At 47.4% G+C, this 20,458-nt stretch overlaps 1 protein-coding gene across 1 annotated transcript in view; it reads left to right on the forward strand.

Moving 5' to 3' along the window:
* Window positions 1-20,458, forward strand: part of SLIT3 (slit guidance ligand 3) — a 594,180-nt gene that overhangs the window by 189,036 nt on the left and 384,686 nt on the right. The window lies entirely within an intron of this gene.

A 20,458-nucleotide genomic window follows, 5' to 3' on the forward strand; every position in this document is an offset into this window, starting at 1 on the left:
CTTGAGGAAACCCCAACCCAGAGCAGAAAGTGGCAAGTCCACTCTGGTGGCAGGGGTGGGACACAGGGCCAGCTACAGCTCACCCTCCCTTGGTCTCCCTACCCCTTCCTGCTGATGAGAGACACGGCCTGGGAGCCCGTGCTCCTGGGCAGCGAGGCTGGCCCCAGGCTGTGCAGGCCTGCCCTAGCCAGAGGTGCGGGCCTGCGTGGGAGTGCGAGCGCATGCTTTCAGAAGGCTCCTGGACTAAAGGCTGCAAGTATTCCATCTGGGCCCAGAAAAGGGGCAGACCCTCCCATCTCCCAGGCACAGCATGGGGGCCTTGAGGAAGGGGCTCTGAGGTGTGTAATTTAATCCCTGCTTTTCACAAATGGAAAACGAATGGCCCAGAGTGGGAAAGGGGTCTCACTCGCCACGTACACTACTGGCTTTGGCCCACGAGACACCTCAGGATCCTGGCAGCCTCTTGCTTTCAAAAGTCGCCAGGCAGAACTGACGTTTCTTGTGCTGGGGGCCACAGGATCACACATCCTCAGCTTCAGTTCCCTCACAGGCTCTGAGGATCACCTGAGCCGGGGCTTCTCAAGGCCTTCCTCAGACACTATGATTCCAGGGCCTTTGCTGGGAGGAAGGGGCCACAGGTCCACTTCCAATAAAACAGGCTTGATTTGTCTGTTTTACCTAACATGCTGGCGAGAAACCCTACCCCTCGGGGTCAAACACAGTCCTCACTACTTGCAGGCTGTGTGACTGGCCATGTTATCCTTGGTCCTCAGTTTCCACCTCTGAGAGATGGGAGTAGCTATTTAACAGGATTGCTGTGGACATTCAGTGAGTCCATGTATGTAAAGCACTCTGACTATAATAATCACTCAAAAATGTTACAACTACTACTGCTTATTTGTATCACCGTGGTCATTATCCTGTTAGAATTGTAGGGAAGATTTCGTTCGAAGAAAAAGGGGGGTTTCCTGAAGGAGAAAACAAGTTTGAAATTCCTTGACCTGTGATAGTAAATTTTATGTGTCAACTTAACAGGGCCATGGGATGCCCAGATATCTGGTCAAACGTTACCCTGGGTGCTTTGGTAAGGGTGCTTCTTGATGAGATTAACATTTGAGTCACTAGACTGAATAAAGCAAATGCCCTTTATGAGGTGGGTGGGCCTCATCCAATCAGTTGAAGGCCTGACTAGAACAAAAAGGCTGACCCTCTCCTGAATAAGAAAGCATTCTCCTGCCTGACAGCCTCTAAACCAGGACATCAGCTCTTCCTGGTTCTCTAGCAGCCTACTGGCCTTTGAACTCAAACTGGGACATCAGCTCCACAGATTTGGACTTGTTAGTCTCAATATAATAAATCTTTATGTGTATGTGTGTGTATATATGCACACACATATTATATATAAAATGTATACTATATTATATATGTAACATGTATAACAGGATATATATATATATATATCTTATTGGTTCTGCTTCTTTGGAGAACCCTAATACATGACCTAAGGGCTACATTCGGCCCTCAGGAATGCGTGTGTGCGTGTGTGTGTGTGTGTGTGTGTGTGCGCACGCACATATGTCTGCAAGATTAGCTACATGTTTTCATGTTAAAAATAATCCAAATACCCAGGTTCTTTGAAAAATTATAAGGTATGGCAGCAGTAGTCTCAGATTGGCTGGAAGGGAATTCAGCTGTCCCCGTGAGACAGGGCATGTGATCCCCAGTTCTCACCTTGACCCAGACATACATACTCCTTTTTATAGCCACTTCCACATAGGGAATAGAGAAAAAATTTTGAGGGATCCTGGGGAAATTGGTTGCCCTCTGGAATACAGGATTCATTCCTATAGTCAATCTTCACTGGTAGGTGGCAGGGTGAATAAGACATCACTTAAGGAGCTCATAGTCCAAAGGAGAAGACAGACATTTAAACAGAAAACTGCAGGGCTGAATGGCAAATGCTAGATCAGGCAGAAGGCCAGTTTCTCCGGAGTTATGCAGTCTGGGATGTAGGAGATGTTGTAGAGGGCCACTGGAAAGTGAGGAACCCTGGGGCTGAGTCTTAAAGTTTGCATAGAAGTTTAGATAAGTAGGGAAGAAGATGAAAGATAACTCTAAGAAGAGGGACTGGTCTGTGCAAAGACCCTGTGGTAAGGGAAGCAGACTAGATTTCAAGAGCAGTTTGCCATAGCTGGAGCATATGGCGGCACTCAGTATTGAGGCCAGGAGGTGGGGAGCAGCAGAATCATCAGGATCATTTTTCTTGAAAATGATTCCAGACTATTAAGGACTTTTAGCAGAGAAATAACTGATATATTTCCATTTTAGGAAGATCTCCCTAGCTGCACTGTGGAGAATGAATTGAGAGGGAAAGATACAGGAAAAGTGACCATGGAGTCTTCATAGATGATGTCTGGAAGTCTAAGATGTCCATTCTAGTCATTAAAGCTTGGATCCCTGTTATGTTCTATAAGGGATAAGATCTCAATCTCCATCACACTTCATTGTGAATGAGTACAGGAACTTTCTCCAAGAGCAAGTTTCCGTGGTAGGAGGTATAGAGGGTACTAGGGCATTAAAAACAAACCTCACCTCCTCATGCTTTTGCCCAGGTCCTATCCTGTGAAGAGGAACCAGTCAGGAGCTCAGTAATGACCTTCGGTGGGATGTTTATGGGCTGCTCATTGGGACTAAACATTGAGCAGCAAACCAGAGGTCTCTTTGCCCCCTGATGTTCATGTTTATGGCTTTCTTCTGGGAGGATGACAGCCAGTTTTCCTTTATTCCAAGACCCTCAAAATGAAAACACTAATTTCAGCTGTCCATGGGACTCGGGATGAGACTGAATGCTCAACACTAACTTTTCCTTTGTTTTTACAAAGTAAAAACAAACAGAACTCAAAACCAGTTAGCCAGGATGAGTCCCTGGGAGGAGAACGCCGATTGTCAACTTTCACTCGGGCTCTCACACTGGGATGATTGTTTAAAAATCAGGAGGACATTTGGAGAGGCAGCAACTAGCATTTTCTTGCCAGCAGGTTTCATTGATAAATGGGGTTTCCCTGTGTCAGCTTGTCATCAGTAACCATAGAGAGAACCCTGATGAGTCAGCCTGATCCTAAGCCTTGAAGCACCCCTGGCCCTTGGGTAGACATGGCAGCACCTGGCATTAGCCACAGGCACACTGGAAGATGGGATGAGTCAGGGTCTACTCCGGCCCCGCCCCCCACCACAGGCTTACAAAGGAAGCTCTGGCGCAGGTGGTCTCATGAAGGTTGTGGGTCATGTTCTTGGTGTCTTTGTATCCCTGTATTCCCTGCCCTCAGCGTCTCCAGCAATGACCCAGCATTGAAAGAGACCTCACACATCACGTACTGAGTGGCCAATTACCGTCCTCTGCCCGGTGAGAGCATGGACCCATCTTCCTGACGCCTTTGCATTTTACAGCATCTTACCTGCTTTCATTGTACAGAGCACTTTCTTGGCACTGTTTTTTTTTTTTTTTTAAAGATTTTACTTATTTATTTGACAGAGAGAGAGACAGCGAGAGAGGGAACACAAGCAGGGGGAGTGGGAGAGGGAGAAGCAGGCTTCCCGCCCAGCAGGGAGCCCGATGCGGGGCTCGATCCCAGGACCCTGGGACCATGACCCGAGCCGAAGGCAGACGTCCAACGACTGAGCCACCCAGGCACCCCTTGGCACTCTTTCTTTCATGCCTGAAACAACCTTGTGAAAGTGCAGATCCTCATCCCTTTTTTTTTTTAAAGATTTTATTTATTTGAGAGAGAGAGAGAGAATGAGAGATAGAAAGCACGAGAGGGAAGAGGGTCAGAGGGAGAAGGAGACTCCCTGCTGAGCAGGAAGCCCGATGTGGGACTCGATCCCGGGACTCCAGGATCATGACCTGAGCCGAAGGCAGTCGCTTAACCAACTGAGCCACCCAGGCGCCCCAATCCTCATCCGTTTTTGACAAATAGGTAAACTAAAGCTCGTCTACTTTGGAGGACTCGGCCCAAGTCCGCCACGCTTGCATGTGATTACCAGGACTGAACCTAGCTGTTAAATCCAGAACGTTTGGCTGTGCTGTCTTCCCCATCCAGCTGGTGTGTTTAACATTGTCTCCTGGGCTCAGGGGGAGCCCCGCTGTGCCAATCTTCCTTGGCTTTCCTTGGTTTGAACTGGATTCCACACTCTGCCTGGCTCCACTCCAGACTTGCTCCTCCCCCACTTCTCTGTTGTCACTGAATCCCAAGCACCCGTGGTACCAGAGGAGAGCTTGATACGGTGATTAGATAAGTGGAGGTGAGGCACAGCAAGGCTCTCCAAGCTCACAGCCAGTTGTCTCTCTGACATCTGCTCCCCAGGGAAGAAGCTGCTCTCTGGCTCATGGTCAGTTGGCCTTAGTTTAAATAAACCCAGCAAGGGCGCCTGGGTGGCTCAGATGGTTAAGCGTCTGCCTCCGGCTCAGGTCATGATCCCAGGGTCCTGGGATCGAGTCCCACATCGGGCTCCCTGCTCTGCAGGGAGCCTTCTTCTCCCTCTGCCTCTCTCTCTCTCTCTCTCATGAATAAATAAATAAAATCTTTATAAATAAACAAACAAACAAACCCAGCAAGTGGGCCTGGACGTTCCCCTCCCAGCTGGCAAAAGTCCCACTTGCCTTCAGGACTCACCTCAGATGTCACCTCCCTGTCTTCCTTCCCCTCAGGCTGGACTTGTTGCCCCTCCAGGGCACTTCGCCCTCCAGCAGCACTGGCACACGGTATTGTGCACACGGTATTGTGATCTCTGCATTACCTCGCCACCTTGCCCACTGCACTGTGAGCCGCCAAGGCCAAGACCAGGGTTCTGTGGCGGGCCACTGTTACAGTTAGGACTAGGGTGGACTATGAAATCAGACTGCCTGGATTTAATCTCCAGCTCTAGCACTCAATAGCTGTGTGACCCACGAAGAGGATACGTTTTCATATCTGTGAAATAGAGCCAGTAATCATACCTGATCAAAATGTTATTATGAGGATGAGATGGCATGATGTATAGAAAGCATTGAGCACTATGAAGGGCACACAGTAGGTACTCAGCATGTCGGCTGTTTTTATTATTATGTTGTATCGCCAGTGTCTAGTAAGTACACATGAACGGGAGAGAGGAGGAAGGGGGAGGAATCCTGGAAGGAAGGAAGAATTGATTGAATTAAGAAATGATGAATGATTGAACGGCTGATGAACAAGCTGTATGTGTGTATTAGAGAAACAACCAAAAGGAGATGACAGATAGATGGATAGAGATTTATTATAAGGAATTAGCTTTTGTAACTATGGAGGCTGAGAAGCCCTATGATCTGCCATTTGTACACTGGAGACCCAAGAAAGCCAGAGGTAATTCAGTCGGATGCCAAAAGTCTAAGAACCAGGGAACCAGCGGTGTAAATATCGGTTCAAGAGCAGGGGAACATGGGCTGAGATGTTCCAGCTCAATCTGTGAGGCAGGAGGAAAGGGGTGTATTCCTTCCTCCTCTGCCTTTTGTTCTATTCAGGCCCTTAACAGATTGGATGAAGCCCACTCACCCAGGGGAGGGTCATCTTACTTCCCTGAGTCCATAGATCCAAATGCTGATCTCACCTGGAAACACCCTCACAGACACCCCTAGAAATAATGTTTAATCTGGGTACCCACAGCCAGTCAAGCTGACACAAAATTAACTGTTACATACAAGCACGAAGATGAAAACAAGGCCTCTAGTAGTACCTGGGTCCTTCCTACCAGCCTGATGTGTCAAGGCCACTGTCTTTGGGGGCTGCTGGGCCCATGAATCACCTATTTTGTGCAAACACAAACTGTAATCTGAGAGGCCTATTCCACACCGATCAGAGAATCCCGAAAATCAGGAAGGGCAGTCCAAAAAGATGGCAAAAATCTAGGGAGAAGGGGTGGGCCGGGGAGGATGCTTGCTTAGCTTTCAAGCCATCTCTGGAGAAGGTCGAGCAGAGGCAATGGATTTATGAAACCTTCCCCAGGCCACGGGGAGCAGGCCTGAGCTCCTGAGCTGTTGTGCTGCTGGGGGGCGGGGTGGGCAGACACCCGAGACCTGACCTCGGAGCTCAGCGCTCGGGCCTCCTCCTGCCTGCCCAGGTGTGTGACCCTCCTACCCCCTGGAATGTGGCTATGCTGGAGATGTAATCAGCAGAATTCCTCTGACTTCTCAAGAAATGCCCCTTTGGGAGGGAAAAGTACAAACAGGCTGGGAAAATGCGAATCCTGTTTCTGTGGCTCAACAATCGCTCCATTGTAATGACCGTGTGCCACGAGGCAGAAGTCTAAGATTTCAGATGACATCTTTGTCAGAAGCCATCCACATGTAACTTACATTGTTGGATGCATTTGTAGGCGGACACATCAACCTCATCCACCCTTGCTGTTGTGATTGTTTGCCGCGCTATTTCATGTCTACCAGGTTATATGCAACATCTCTCTTTCTGGAATGATCAGAGCTGTAAATATCTAGGACTGGACTCATGTGATGTGTGGAATCACAGATGGTGAATCTACTGATAGAGGGGATCCTCTGTGCCTACCAGCATTTGTTCGGGTTCTGTCATCAAAATACTCTCCCCTGAATCTCTGGGCTCAGTAAAGAAAACCGGCTGCATCTGCTAGGAATGGATTCACACTCAGGCCAAAAATGTGCCTGAGTTTGTGCTTAGTTATTGGTTGCGTGTGTAGGTTGCGTGTTTTGTGTGGGCATGGTGTGGGCAGAGGCTGCCCACGTTCAAAAGGATGAGCTTCTTTTTATAGAAGGAAAGACACTTGGTCACTTGGCTCCTTGGAAAGGGGACTTCTTCTTGGCATACTTTGTGACTAAGTAATGGTCCCCAAGCCATGAAACCCCATGTGCAAGAAGAAGCCAGCTCTCCAAAAGAAATAAAACCAAGCTGGACCCAGTGATAACCATCAGGAAGGCATGGGCAGCTTGCCCGGAGTCAGAGTTTTCCTTTGCTCTGGGCATCCCTTCTGACAGGTTTTCCCCCAAACTGGGAATAAGCACTTGTCAAGTATATTAAAACATGAAAAAGGAGGAGAACATTTGGAATGGTCCCTGGTTCGGGCCCCTTGGGGGTTCCCCACTTATATTTTTAAAACTCGGGCCTTGGCAGGTCTTGGCTTTCCAGTTGGTATGAGACGGAGTGGAAAATGCACTGGATACTCCAAGTTGTGCCTCTAGAGCTGGGTTTGAACCTAACAGAGGGCAGGTAAAGGGCAGCATTTGGGGAGCTTTGGGGGCTCCGGAGCAAGCTACAGAACACCAGTGTCAAGTTGACAACTTTCCTGGTACTGCCACTTCACCTAACTACTTCCCCAGAACTGCCTATGGCTAGAACTGCCCATGGCTGCTAAGCTCACGTTATCAATAACTGCTCTTCTTGCAGAATACACATCTCCTTGGTAGTTTGCCCTTGATAGTCGCCAGACTGCCCCGAAATCACACGGGTAAATACAATTTTAAAAGAGCATATGCATTTAACAGTAGTATTCTTTTTTTCCCTTCTCTCAACCTCCCTTCCTCCCTCCCTCCCTCCCTCCCTCCCTCCCACTCTCCCTCCTTTCCCCTCTTTTCTTCCCTCCCTCCCATTCCCTTGTTCATCCATCCATCCTCTTTTCATCCTGTAGTGGGAAGCCAGTTTTAATGTCACTTCTCAAACTTCCTGGACTAAAGGAGGAGGAAAAGCAAGGATCCCTATCCGAAGAGGTGTGTCAGCCCCGTAGGCAGGGTATGGTGCACGCTGCTGATAGAGCAGGCAGGTGGTGGAGTTTCAGCACTGGGTAGATGCCCAGCCACATTGAGTCCTAAATGAATCTTAACCTGAAGCTCATGGGTGGCAGACAGGGGCTCTCTGAATGACCTGAAATTATAGGCAAAATGTGTATTGATATTCCTGGGGGGACAGTCCACCAAACCACCAGATTTTCAGTTGTGAGAGGCATCTGGGACTTAAATTACTGACTAGCTATGTGTTGACCCATCTGCACTCTACCTCTTCTCCGCTTAATTGTAGGAAAACATTGTGGCATAATAGTGTTATACACAACTAAAGAATTGTTGAGCACTACATCAAAAACTAAAAGGGCATGTACTATATGTTGGCTTACTGAACATAATAATAAAAAAAATTAAAATTAAAAAAAAAATAAGCACATGCTACCTGTATAATGCTAGCTCCACCACTTACGAGCTATGTAACCTTGAAGAATTATTTAATGTCGTCACTGAGCTTCCACTGATTCTACTACTTCATAGGAATGTTGAGCGGATTAAATGAGAAAATGCTGGCAAAGCTTGTAGCAATGGGCATGGTGCATCTAAGAGGCTCAATAAATTAGTAATCATTGGTGCTATGGTATGGTAGCCTAGAAATACCCAGAAAACACCAGTGTTCTAGTTTGAAGGTGTGCTCTATACCAAGGGATAGCAAACTATGGCCTGTGGGCCAAATCCTGCCCACTGGTTATTTTTATAAATAAAGTTTTATTAGTACACAGCCATACCTATTCATTTACATATAGTCTATGGCTGCTTTCAAACCACAAGCACAGACTTGAGCAGTTATAATAGGAACTGTAAGGCCTGCAGAGCCTAAAATACTTACTACCTGGTCCTTTACAGAAAAACATTTGCCAAGCCCTGCTCTAAACAGTCAGAAAGCAGTAATCTACTCTGGAGAAACAAGTACACAAGGAGGCATAGACAAGGATGTCTTTATAACATCATTATTTTACTCTCAGATAGCTAAAAACAATCTAAATGTCAATCAGAAGAAGAATGCTGTACTCATACTGTGGCAGATAAAAAGAATGCATTCTATCTATATTGAGTAATGTGGAAAAGTCTCCAGTAGGGATTGTTGAGTAAAAAAAGCAAGGATGTTACCATTTGTGTAAAACATGCCAAACATATTATGTATTTTCTACTAGTTCATATGTAACTATGCAAGTGCTTAGAAAGAACTCTGGAAAAATATGCAACAAATAGATAATAATGCTTGCCTTTGAGGAGGAATGGAGTTTGGGGGTTGCTGTCAACAGAGGCTTTAAGCCTCTCCGTAATGCTTTTACATTGTGACTAGGAGAATGCATTCATGTATTTCTTGTTTAATTAAAATGGATTGAAAAGGCATTGTATATAAAATGAAAGACACTTGGGCAAAACACTGAGATGTGGGTGCGATTCTGATAGGTGGAATGATGAGGGAAGAACACGTCGCCAAGCAGAAGGACCACAAGAACAAAATGATGGGGGACGGGGAGGCACTGATGTCGCTGGGCAGTGAGGACAGTGACCAGTGTGGCAGGTTGCTGAATGGCAGGAGAAGGTGAGGACTAGAGAGGGGACGCAGACAATTAGCATTAGGGGAGTCATTTATCACAGTAAAGGTCAGAAAGGGGAATTAAGGCATTACATCTAATGCCACAGTGGGCCACTCCCTAGAGGCAGCAGGTGCGCAGGTCGTGGGTACTTACAGTGAGGCTGGACAGAACCCTGGGGTCCGTCAGCTTGCCAGACAAGGGGTGGGGGCTTACTCTTCTCAAGTCTTACCCCCTCTAATTTTTTAAAATTTCCTCAGATTATGTTCTGGCGGAAGGAAAACAGAATTCGCTCTGCTCCTCGGAGCTTCATAAAACAACTGGACAATTAGATTGGGTTTTTAGCGTTAGGAGAAAAAAAAAATGCCTGTTTCTAAAACAGCTGCTGTAACATGTAAAAGTGCCAGTCAGATGTGGCTTGGGGCAAGATGACTCTGCATTGATATTTTTAACATTAGGAAATCCACCCTGTTGGAGGAGAACGTAAATGTGCTTCCTGGGATGAGCAGCAGTTATACAATAAACGAGAAGAAACAGAGTAAGCGGCCAGATTTGGGGCTCTTGTTTGAAACAAAGGTGGGCCCTGGCTATAAGCCCTTGGCAGAAACAGGAAGTAGGGCAAGGAAAGAAAATTTCAAAGCTACAGAAATGAATGTCAAACTTCAGCTCTGCAATTAGATATTAGGGAACCAGTCATCCTTTGCTGTCCCTCTTCACTCCTCAGTGGTCCCTGTGGCATAAGGTGGAACTAGCGAGACATGAGCCATCTTGGGTCCTTTCCCGGCTGGGGCTGGTTGGCAAGCTGTTTCTGTAAAGAGTCAAATAGTAAATATTTTAGGATTTGCAGGACAGGTGGTCTCTGTCACAACTACTCAGTTCTGCTGTCGTGACACAAAAGTAGCTATAGACAGTACATAGATGAATACAGATGACTCTGTCCTAATAAAACTTTATTTATAAACCTAGCATCAGACTGGATTTGGCCCATGAGCAGGAGTTCGCCAGCCTCCATTCTAAAGCAGTGATTTCACACCTTGGGGCATCAACACTATATTCTGTCCCCAGGGGATTTGCAGTATGTTGTGGGGTGGTTAAGAGCAGGGGCTTTGAATTCTGGCCCAAAGCCCTTATTACCTCTGTGACCTTGGACAAATGGTGTAACCTCATGAGCCTTAGTATCTTCATCTGTAAAACAGAAATAATGCCTACATCACTGGGCTCTTTTGAATAGTAAATTTGATTACTGAATGGAGGCGGGATAACATAGTATTTAAGAATATGGAATGCAGATTTACTGGACTCAAACCCTGGCCCCAGCATTTATTAGCCCTGTGATTTGGGGCCAGGTTCTTTTTATTTCCATTCCTCAGTTTCATCATTTGAAAAATGGGATTAGTAGTGATACGTACTTCATAGTATGTTAGGACTATTATTTGAGTTCAGAGATAGGAAGAGTTTAGAACAATGCTGGAAACATAGTGCACTCTTAATAAACATCAGATATGGTACTAAGTGGTTGTAATTACTTCTATTATAAGTATTTTGTTTTACATAATAATAGATCTTTACCTGCCTTAAAAATTAATAAATGTGATTTAAGGCTACCCTTATAATAAGGTCACTCTTACTTGAATTGCAAAATAATCTTTTTTTGAGAGGGCAAAAAACAAATAGACCATCAGCTTATAATTAACAGTCTGTCTTGTATCCAGCATAAACAGTGGAGGAAGCAACTAAATTCTACTAATCATATGTTAACTGTTGTAAAAGACTTAAAAAATTTAGAAACATGAGTTACTCTATTATAAAACTTTACTTTCCATAAGTTGGGGAAGTAGGGAGGGTGGCAGGGTCAGGGTCTACAGCAGAATCTCAAAACATTTAACTAAAGGAGTGACCCCACATCATAATCCAGACCTGGGCTAGTCAGCTTCTGGCCCCGACCCCACTCAACCTTGACCACAGATTAGAGTGTACAGGTGACCCAAATTTGCCCAGTTATACTCAGAACCAGGATTTTGCTGGACTTTGGGGGAAAAGAAGCCTTTTTCTTTTTCCTACTGGCATTGCTAAGCTGAAGGGATACAGGCCTAGAGGAGCCAAAGACCATTACATGAACAGAACCTGCCTAAGAATGAAGCTGGAAAAGAGGAAAGCAAGAGAGTTAAATTCTTGACATGACTTACCTCACCAGATCCAGCTGTACCTGGATCCTGTTAACCCCCATACTTTACAGTTATAAATAAATCCCCATTGTTCTTAAATCAGTTTCTGTCACTTGTACCTCATAGAGGCCTGACAAATATATCCAAGCTATTATGCTATGACAGAACAAAAAAAAATTGAAAATCATTTTCCAGAACTCTCCTCCGGATAAAACAGGGCAAACTTGCCTTACTTCCTCCAACTACTTAGAAATAAGCCAGTCAGCACTCTGGATTGGACCAGTTTAAGAGTCCAAAGAAATAGAAGTCCACACTGGCTGAGATAAACAGCAACTAAGTTTATAGAAATTGCTAGAGATCTGAAGAACTGTGCTCAGGATGGGGGCGCGAACAAGGGGGCACCAGAACCATAAAGGCCCAGGATGAAGAGGCTACTGCTACCACCAAGACTGGGCGCTAATCCTGGCTAGAGACAGTCCTCTCTGGCGTTTCCGCCCCAGAAATGGCCTGTGCTGGCCCCCTGCAAGAATTCTACGTGCTGACTGACACCAGAAGCTCAGGATTCAAAAATGGCCGGCAGGTGCATCTGACTGTCCGAGCCCAGGTCACCTTCCTGCACCCTAGCCGCGAAGGAAGCTGGCAAGGTCATCTAGCTCTTCTGACTTCTAGAGCGGAAGGCACACTACAGACGCTGGGTAACAAAAAACAGAAATGGAATAGAGTGGAGTGAATAGGAGTAAATAAAATAAAAGGGCATATATAGTTCATCTTCCCCAGAAATTCTGCCACTCTGCATGGGGATCTGCTCACCATCCTCAGCCTCTAGCAACTGCCACAGCTCCTCCCCTTGCCCCTGTGGGTCAACCAGAACCCATAACCTGATCAATGCTGCCTACCTCTGAGGCATTTTTCTGGGCCACTCAGTGATTTCACCAGGACGTGTTACCTCCCCAGGCTGTCAGTCTTGGACCGTGTGATTTCCAGAAGGCCCTCAGCCCAGCTCACGCCATCTGTGAGCCGCCTCTAAATCCGCCCACAGCACTGAGTGATAACTAATTATCAGGCCAGTCCAGCCCTGCCATGAGGCTCTACACGCGTCTGCTCTGCATTGTGGGCAGAAGGGGAGTCGGGCAAGGAGCAGCACTGAGGAAAGTCGCAGGTCCCAGCAAGCCTGCCCTCCTTGTCATTTCCCTGTTGTCTCCCTGGAAACTAATCCCATCCCTCTTGACGACTGCACAGTGAGGATGCTTGCTTCAGTGATCGTCAAGGTAGCTTATCGCCTCATTAATTAACTACTCAGAAAAATGCTGTACGACACTCTGCTGTTTGGCTTCCAGCTTGTTAGCACAGGGGACTCCAGAGAAACTTTGACCTGGCCCGTGGCTGGGAGGTGGATGACTCAAGAGAAAAGCTGGACAGAGGAGGTGCTTGTTTCCCCCAAGGCTCACTGTCACTTTCAGGCACCATGTTGGAGATAGGAAGGGTGCCTGGGACCACAACTGCCATTGGGAGACTTGGTTTTCTGCCACCTAAAGCAGAGGGTCCCTTGCAGGGCCTCAAGCTGGGGAGGCTGGATTACAGAACAGATAGACCTGCAGGGCAGAGTCTGGCTAGATGGCTAGAAATATCAGAATATTAACCTCTTCATTTGGGCAATATTGTTCCCAAGGAAGAGGTCAAAGATCAGGTGTGGCTTAAAACCTAAATTCAGTTGACCAACATTTAGTTGTCATCCATGACATGCCAGTAACTCTGCTGAGCACTGGGGACATAAGTACCCAAGACACAGTCATGCCCTCTAGGAGGTCAGTCTCTCTAGACCTATCAGACAGTGGATGAGGCTACGTGGATGCAGAGGAACAACGGACCATGGAGGTGAGCATGGATGCCCATGGGAACTAATAGAGGCCATGGTATTGTTTCCCATAGCTGCTGTAACAAACTGCCCTGAATTGGTAGTCTAAAACAACAGAAATGTATTCTCTCACAGTCCTGGAGGCCAGAGGTCAGAAATCAGGGTATCAGCAGGGCTGCCCTCCCTCTGGAGGCTCCAGGAGAGAATTCTGGAGGCCAGAGGTTGGAAATCAGGGTATCAGCAGGGCTGCCCTCCCTCTGGAGGCTCCGGGAGAGAATTGACTCCGTGCCTCTCCGGGCTCCTGCTGGCTGCGGGCAGTCCTCGGCTTGCAGCCGCACCGCTCCAGTCTCTGCCTGCACCTTGTCTTCACATCGCCTTTCCTCTGTGTGCCCGGGTCCCACTGCCTCTCCCTTATAAGGATACTTGTGAAGGCTCTCTGGGCCTGCCCAGAAGAATCCAAGATACGCTCCCTCTGTCAAGATCCTTAACTTAATCATATCTTCCGGGACATAAAGTAAGACTAAGATAAGATTCAGAGGTTCTGGGGACTAGGAAGTGAATATATCTTCAGGGGACCATTTTTCAGCTTGGGATGGGGACAAGGAAAGGTTCCTAGAGGTCTTGGGCCCCGCCCTCCCCCTGCCCTGCTCCCTGTGTCAGGGGGGGCCAACCCCTGCAGGCTGTAAGTCCCCGAGCTCCCATGTCAGCTGGCTCCCGTCTAGTCGTACCAAGCAAGGTCATTCACAGGAGATATGGGGACAGATAGAGGGAGACGCCGCGAGATTCCTTTCCTTCTTCTTTCCCTGGCTCCTCTGGGAGTCGCTGTGTCTCTGTGCTTGCATCTCCTGCCATTTGGGTCCCTGCGCCCGGGTAACACCACCTGCTCAGCCCTGTTCCTCTAGCACTGGAGTGGGAACAGCTTCTTATTGTTGCCTGTCTGCGGGAGAGCTCAGTGTCCTCTGTTGGGCCATCGGCTCTGCTCTCACCTGCACAACCAGCTCCCCTGCATTAAACTGCCTCTGTAGGACATACAGTGGTTTCAGTTCTCCTAGTAGGCCCTCGACCAATGCCAGGTCCAAGCTCAGATCTGAAGGACAAATAGTTTAGGAGAGGGTGGAGAAGGACTGTTGTGCCAAGGACTAATGGTGAGCCAGGCAGGCAGACCCTCAGTCAGATGGAAAAGATGGACATCAATCAGTTCATCACCCAGATAACTATATGATTATAAACAATGGTCAGTGTATGAAGGGGAAGTAGGATAGCTTTAGAAAAGCACAGTGATGGCCGGGGCGCCTGGGTGGCTCAGTCGGTAACCGTCCGCCTCCGGCTCAGGTCATGATCTCGAGGTCCTGGGATCAAGTCCTCATCGGGCTCCCTGCTCAGTGGGGAGCCTGCTTCTCCCTCTCCCTCTGCCATCCCCCCGCCCCCTGCTCATGCTTTCTCTCTCTGTCTCAAATAATTAAATAAAATCTTAAAAAAAAAAAAGGAAAGGAAAACCCAGTGATGGGACATCCAATCCAGCATAAAGGGTCATTAGGGCTCCCTGAGGAGTGACGTTTGAGCTGAGCATTGAGACCTGAACTAAGAGAGATAGCCCAGCCGATGCAGCTCAAAGACGGGATGAGTCATATGCTGATGTAGGAGGGAGCTCTCAAGGTTCTGAAAGAAGGTCAGTGCGACTAGAGCACCAACAGTAAAGGGCTTCATCAGAAGGGGCAGAAGAGATGGGCAGGAGGCAGCTGGTGCAGGGCCTTTTGAGGTTGGGGTTTGGGAAAGGCAGTCGAGTGGTATGGTTTTCTTGGAACAGAAGGGAACATAGTCTAGGGCTAGCAGCCACCTAAGGAAGGCCTCAGCTGGGCCACAGGAGATCAGGGACAGATGCTACCCCCCACCAACCCTGCCGTGGGATTTGAGCAACCAGTTTACTTTTCAAGAAATGAGGTAGCACATAATGCACAGAACCATGTGAGAGAACTGCAGGATCCAGACAGCAGGAAGAAGTTTCTATAAGTTTACAACTACAGAGGGGCCTGACGTCCTCAAACCCTTGAACTCGATGGATAGCCAGAATGAAGGATAGAGAAGACTGCAGCTGTGACTGGAAAAGGGTCCTTAAGGCTCCTGAGCATTTATGTGCTGGTCGGGAGTCCCGAGCTGGTCGTATCAGGGTCCTGGGCACATTTTCTCAAAACAGTTTCCTTGGTCCCACCCCTGAAGCCTCACATGCAATATTTCCAAAGAAGGGCCTGAATCTGTATTTGTCAAAGCCCCCTGGAGTTTTGTTTGTTTGTTTGTTTGTTTGTTTGTTTGTTTTGAGAGAGAGAGGAGAAAATGCATGTGTATGCTCCCATGCAAACAGTGGAGGAGGGGCGGAGGGAAAGGGAGAGAGCATATCTTAAATAGGCTTCATGCCCAGCACAGAGCCTGACACCAGGCTCCATCTCACTACCCTGAGATCATGACCTGAGCCAAAATCAAGAGTTGACTGCCGCTTAACCAACTGAGCCACCCGGGTGCCCCCCCCCCACCAGGATTTTTAGGCATAGCCAGGTTCATCAGCTAGTGCTCAGTCTGATTCTTCAATGGACCCCTGCCCATGTCTTGTTGGTGGTGTAATTCTTGCTACCTCCATGCTACATCCCTCTCTCTGGTCTTGCTCACTCCCAGGCTGGTTGTAAATCCCTGGCTCAGAAATGCTGGTTTTATGCTGGGATTCTTTCTGGGTTGGCTGTACCAATGCCCGTTGCTTCTGTTGTTATTAATGTGGCTATTGTGATGGTGGCAACAGCTTCATATAAGAAAAACTTCGGCAGGGGAATAGGAGGCCTGTGGACCTCAGCATTTTGCAAACACCCTACTAGACCTTCTGTAACACATGTTGTGTCTTCTGAAACTTCTGAAGCACCCTATACCACCTAGCTAAGATGAGAGCCTCTTAAGAAGGAGGACAGGTTTTTCTCACTCACCAGTGCCAGACAGACAGCTCCCCTGGCCTGCCCCCAACTGTAGGAGGTGGAGTTGCTTAGTTCCCACCTTATCTAAAGCTGTTGTCCTTTATTTCCTACTGTAGAGAACCTGGGGAGCAATCAGCCTAGAAAACAGCAGTAGGGACCATCTGCAAATGTAGAGGAGCATTGACATCAGTGTCTGGGGGTGCTCCCTGCCCTCTTGCCTCCATTGCCCCCCACCTTCTTAGAAACCAGGAAAGTCCCCTTTTGTGGGTGGTTTGGGGAAAACAGTGGCAGGAGAATAAAGAGGACAAGGCAGGGACTGGGGCAACACCAACACACTTGGAGAACTCAGAATAGTGACTCGGGATTCCCAGGTCCGAATCCTAGCCCTTTACCCTCCTGCAAGTCATTTATGTTTCGTTCATGTGTAAAATGGGGTGGCTGACCTGTAACCTCTAAGCTCTTAAAAAAAAAAAAGATGTTTGTGCTCCTTGACCTTGACCATTCTCACAGGAAAATAAAAATCGATTTACAGGCTGCTAGAGCTTCTGAAGGACGCCCCGTGGCTGTGAGTGGAAACGCCATTGGCTTTAGAGGAGCGTTGACATTTTTGCTCAGGAAGCTGACTACCTCAAATCAAGGCCTCTGAAAAATGATTTCTGGAGCACCCGTGTGGAATAAAGGTTGGTGCTTACTCCCTGGGCTTCAGGCTCGTGTGCTGTGGCCGAGTGAGCTGCAGATCAAGGTGCCAACATTGGACCAGCTTTGAAAGAGGGCTAGATGGTGCTGCCTGGCCAACACCCAAGGCATTTCTGCCCGGGGCTTGGCCTCGCTCTCTGTCCAGCCGTGAAAATCACAGAAGGAATTTTCATCAGACCTGTCATTATTCCAGAGACTAGGGAGAGGATAGATCAGTGTTAGAACTAGGGTGAGCATTGCCTACCACTTGCTGGTCCCTTTAAGACTGGTCTGTCTTGCTGAGCTGGGGCAGGCTGTGTTTGGTTTGAGTATTGACACCAGGCCATTCTGATTCACAGCAGTAACCTCCTTCTTGTTTCCGTTTCATTAATTTTCATTAAGGCGTAAACAGCCATGCATGTGGCCTGGATTTGGGAAATTGGGGTGGATCTGGACAATTAACAGTTCTTTTAAGTTTTGCAGGTTATCTCTGAGTAGAGAAAGACCGGCGAGGAAAACTCTTTTTCCCCCTTTATACTGCTGGGTTAGTTGAAGCAATTTCAGTGGGATTGACTGACTGCCGGGAATGATTTGCATTTTACTGCCCAGGTCTGCTCATTGGGTCAGAAGATGTCTTAAGAGCAGAAGTCCAAGGCTGCTGACAACCTCCGAGACAGCAGGCCGCTCCACAAGAAAAGTGGACCGGCCGTTCTCATTCTTTATGACTCGGTGGTATAATAAGCTGCCTGTGTTTCCAGCCGACCCGCTCTGGCTTGGAGAGTCAGGTTTTCTGTTTTTCCAGGGCCCAGGGAAGCAAGTAAGCCTGAGCAGAGGGGGGTGGGGAGGGCTGAATTGAAGAAAGCAAGAAAGCTGAGGTCTAGAAAGACTGGACTTGGATAGCAACCCGGTAAGAATTTTCTCTGAAAGCTGGGTAGAAGTCTAATCTATGTGTTGGTGCTGTTGAACTTGTCAAAAGTTCATAGCTGTAAGTTCTTGTTGTCTGTTGCAGGGATTAGCCGCTCCTACTGGGAGAAGTAGGTAACATGAACGGGTGATGTTGGTCAGGTGGCCAGTGGAAGGAGCTAGGGAACTATGCGCCTCTGGCCCATAGCAAGGCTTTGTGTGAACTAGGGAAAGGGGCTTCCCCATGGAAGCCAGCGAGGCCAGCTTTGATTTCAGCCTGTTTGGGCCCCCTCAGCAAACACAACCAAATGCAGTGGCTCTCCCACCTGAGAGGGGTGCCCCGCCCAGCTCAAGACAATGTGTACCAGGCAGGGTTGAGGAACCCAGCTTGCCAGCTGTGTCTGCTTTGTTTTATCGCTTGCTTGTTTCAGAATAAACTGGAAATCTCTTGTGTGTGAAATATCCCAAGTTTAAAACGTAAGCCACCGCTTCAATTTTTTGCTTCCTCTGAGGAGTGTTAGAGTGTACCAACAAGGCATGTGTGAGGGGTGGATTGGGCTGCGGCTCGCAGGCTCTGGAACTGTACCGTAAAGGAATTACTAATACACACTCTCTACTCCTGCACACACACACCTGAAACAAAAGAGTTGAAGATCCTGGGATTCTTTTCTTTGATTCTTATACCCAAATGAGCACACATCTGGAAAAGAGCAAACGCCAAGCTTGAGCATGTTCCGACGGGTAAGGTGGGACGGCTCTTAAAGAGAGTAAAATCCTAAGGGACTGAATGCAGGACTCTTAAGAGCAGGGGTGTGTGAAGTGAGGCAAGTAGAGTGAACCAGGAGGGACATTTCTGCTCCACGTGGATATTTTCAGTAGCCCATAATGAGCTTTGCATCCTTAATTGTGGGGCAGACTAGAAGAATTCCAGGTCCCCCCACCCCCACCCCCGGGCATTAAAAGTTGGGAAGGAGAAGGAGGAATTCTGGAGAGTGGCTGGCTCGGTGGTAGCCAGAGCTCTGGGCAATACTCTGTGCTTCCCAGAGGCCTGTGATGGCCAACTCCGGCCCTGACAGTATTTGGTCTTCCCTGCTGAGCCCAGATTGAGCGCATAGAGATGGCTAATTAAACTCTGAACTGCCAAACACACTGGAGAGCCTCCCCGCCTTTGAAGAGCAGGAAATCGTAAGGACAATTTCCTGTTTGCCAGTTTGCAACCCCAGAACTCATCAGTTTGGGATTGTGCTAAATTTAACTAAGGCATGTGACAGCACTCAACACCATGTCCCATTTGCGAAAGTTCTCATCGTGGATGGGTGATGATCTCTTTTCTTCTCCCATTTCATTTTCAGGTATGTGTGCTTTGGAGGGGGTGGGGAGGTAGGCCAGTCAAGCTTTAATGGCCCAGTTAACCCCGAGTCTTTTCACAGAACTCTGTTCTATTAAAGGAACAGATAGATGTCCTTCTGTTCATATATGTCCCTTCACACATGTATCCAGATGACCATATGCATTTGATAGGTAAATGCAGATATGCATAATATATATGGAAATTGAGTCAACGATTAGGTTAGTTTGGTTTGGAGCCTTTACCTGTCCTGTTCTCCCTGTGGGGTGACTAGTTGCATCTCACAGGCAACCAAGAGAACCAAATTCTTATCTTGGATGAGTTATGTCATGTATGGTAGTCATTCAATAAAAGATCAGATTATCTGATTCCGAGATTACTTCGTTTGCTTTAAAGCTGTAAGAAGAATGGATACGTTGAAATTGTGGATTTACCCTGTACCGGACTGCTGGGAACACACTTAGCAATGACTGTGTAAGTCGTGTAAGTCGTGTTGTTGAGGCAAGGGAGGGGGCAGGGATAAATGTAGCTGAACAGAGCGTGAAGTTGCATATGGTTTCTGATAAAGGTACCAGCGGCAAAGGTAGACAGTATGTCTCATGGGAAAGAAAGGGTTAAATAACATCACATCTAATTAAACTCTGAACATTTCTGTCATTTCTCCACTTTTTTGCAGGAACCTCTGGACTGATTAAATGGCCAGTCGTGGTAACCCTTAGTCCTGGTTCAGTCATTTCTCCCATTCTGCCACATGATTTTACACACACATAAGCGCACAGATACTTTCCAAAACTCTGGGCACTGGGGTGGGAAGAGCAGAGTGTAGACAAGCAGTAGACAAACGTCCAACCTTAAGGAATCTTCCTTGGGGTGGAGGAGGCTTCTGTGTTACTTTTTTTAATAAAAAAAAAAGTCTCATTACTCTTTTGGAAATAGGCAAGGCAGACCGTATGAAAAAAATAATTACTCCAGCATTATATCTTAACTATATCTTTGCCAAAAACTCAAACCAGTAGTTCTGTAGATTAAAAAAAATTCAGAGTATAAAATATGAGCCTTATATCTTTGGTGTCTGTGAGCTTCCTTGGGAGTGTAAGCAGGAAGTCAGGAAAAAGCTAGAAAAGATGGAGGGTTTTCAACCATCCAGAAAAAGCAGTGGTTTGTTTAGCATGGTTTCCCACTCATGGACCCGTTTGCT

Source organism: Zalophus californianus, chromosome 5 (assembly GCF_009762305.2).
Source record: "Zalophus californianus isolate mZalCal1 chromosome 5, mZalCal1.pri.v2, whole genome shotgun sequence".
NCBI lineage: Eukaryota > Metazoa > Chordata > Mammalia > Carnivora > Otariidae > Zalophus > Zalophus californianus.